This window comes from Atta colombica, unplaced genomic scaffold (genome assembly GCF_001594045.1).
Source record: "Atta colombica isolate Treedump-2 unplaced genomic scaffold, Acol1.0 scaffold51, whole genome shotgun sequence".
NCBI classification, from domain to species: domain Eukaryota; kingdom Metazoa; phylum Arthropoda; class Insecta; order Hymenoptera; family Formicidae; genus Atta; species Atta colombica.
The window spans coordinates 96,490-98,932 of NW_017259541.1; the positions used below are offsets into that span (position 1 = coordinate 96,490).

The following is a 2,443-nucleotide window of genomic DNA, read 5'->3' on the forward strand; positions in this document are numbered from 1 at the left end:
TAATGTCATCGAAATCTATGAAGAAATCTGTCTCCTTCACAATTACCAAATACTTTATTTCTTAGAATGCGATTCTCTCTAGTGCTATGCGTACTTTCTGTACATTAAAAATATTGAAATTGTTAAGGGCCGTCTACATATAAAAGGACATATAAAAAGTATATATTTATATTATAATAAATAAAAGTGATAATTTGCATTTAGGATAAATAATCAAGGTTGGAAGACGTTCTGAATTTTCCATTACTTTTCCATTACTTTTTATAATAAACAATTTAATAATGACAATTTTTAATGATGGTAACGCTAACTAACTAAATGCTAAAGTTGGAAAAGCTACTTTGAAAAATAACTTGTCACCAATACGCGTTTCTTAGTAAAATGAATAATAAGTAATGAGTTATACGTAACGAGTAAAAAGTAACGCGTTACAAATTAGGAGTTATTTTCAATAAAGAATGACTTTTTTAATAATCGAATATAACAGAGATAACGATCAATAAAGTAACAGTATTTGCCAATCCTGTAAATAATAGAGGCTTTAACATTATGATTATGTAAAACCAAAATATGAGTTTTTATCTCAGAGATAAGAATGGTATAACGTATCAATTCGTTTTGTTAAAATCTATATAAGTTTACAGCAGATTTTGACAACGAAAATCATATACCGATGTATTCGTCATCTACTAGATCATAACAACGAAGATAATTTGAAACGTTTATGCAAATTGTTAACGATTGGCCAGGATTTGGAATTGAAAAGACAGCAGACTAATATTGAGGTAATTATTTAGAATACCATACCTTACCTAAAATCTTAATAAAAATATTCAATGCGTTTTCACTCAAAATGAAAGAATCTGGTAAAAAAATGCGCCGGTCGGTCTCGTGAATCGAGATATTAAGTATTATTTGATATTTTAGAGATTAAGATGTCTGTCATCTCCACTCAATATGCTATGTATACGTTCTGCTTTAATTACACACATTCACTGCTTTGAAAACAAATTCTCTGCTTCACACAAACACCAATTCATTCTTTAAAAACACAAACTCACTGTTAATGCAAAGAATTTGTATACTCAAAGCAGTGAATTTATATTTTTAAGTTTTGTGCTTAACAATGATTCATAATGTAAGCAACATAAGAGAAACAATTAGCATTGTTGAAAAATGTAATGAAAAACGTAATTTTCAAGAATGAAATTATACATTATTTTTCAGTAGCCACCAATGGACGATATGCAACTTGGCAACAGGTCATCTTATTTATGAAGGGTCACTAACTCGTCCAATAACTCTAAGATAATAAATTCCAACAAATTTGCATGCTTAGAGAATATGTTCAATTTAGATCAAGACAAAAGGATGCTACCTTTATCACTTTCTGGGTGAGTTTCAGATTTTTCATTTAAACACATTATTTTGAATTTTGCGGCTGTTTATTAATTTCATGCTGTGCTTTCTATAATGATACATAATTATAAATTAGGATTTCTGAATTCTCTAAAACGTAAATTTCACAAATGAATATGAGTATTATATAAATTACACATTAACATTTACAAAAATATTGAATAATCGCTACATATTTTTATCTATTATTTCAGATCATGAACTGATCCAAAAGAGTGCAGCCAGGATTATAAGTCTTATGATATTTTCCTATCACGTGCCATACTTAGCGCCGAGACACTATCGTGTCTTCAGATATACAAAAACGTTTAAAAATGTTTAATATGGCGAGCCATAGCAATGTGTCTGGCTACTTGTAGACGCATTGATCTCCGAGTGAAATTTAATTATCCTTAATTATAAAGAATAAATATAATAAATATAATAAATATAATAAAGAGTAAAATAGTTGTTTTCTATTGATATCAAAATGCAGATTACTTGACTGTTGAATGCACATTCTTTTTTCATTCTGACAAGTGAGATTCAACTGAATTATTATCTACAATCTGCATAAGTTCGAAACTGTGTGCTTTGATTGCGAGCAAGTACGAGGGAAATTATAAACCTATCATTATATAATGATAGGTTTATAATTTCATTTAACAGAAAAAGCACACTTTGCTACAGTTATAAATTTTTTTAATACGGTTGATTTGTATATTTATATAGATCCAATGAAGAGCAAGATCAAACTGAGAGCAAGATCAATCTTTTTTTACAACAATTGCAAAGCTGCTTTTTATGCTGAATACAAACCAATAACTAAACCTCACCAAAGAAAGCAAATAATAATGTTATTATCTGAATATAAACCTCGAATTTTAGACTTATTGTCAATATCATGTATGTGAAAATGGAAAGCAATTATTATAATGCAGAATAATAATTTATAAAAACATATAATTTAGAAAATTGACACTTGTTAAAGGTATGAGTGAGAGTTTTAAATATGTTGTATATCTGGAAATATATATAATATATG

General features: G+C 28.0%; 1 long non-coding RNA gene across 2 annotated transcripts; it reads left to right on the top strand.

Annotated features, from left to right (window-relative positions):
- Positions 1 to 291: 291 nt before the first annotated feature.
- On the top strand, positions 292 to 1,791 carry LOC108691734. Of its 2 annotated transcripts, none has more exons than XR_001931938.1 (3): positions 292 to 785; positions 1,228 to 1,394; positions 1,614 to 1,791. It is a non-coding gene; the product is annotated as an uncharacterized LOC108691734 (long non-coding RNA). The 2 variants fall into 2 exon arrangements; XR_001931939.1 differs by having other exon boundaries at positions 1,231 to 1,394.
- The last annotated feature ends 652 nt before the right edge of the window (positions 1,792 to 2,443 follow it).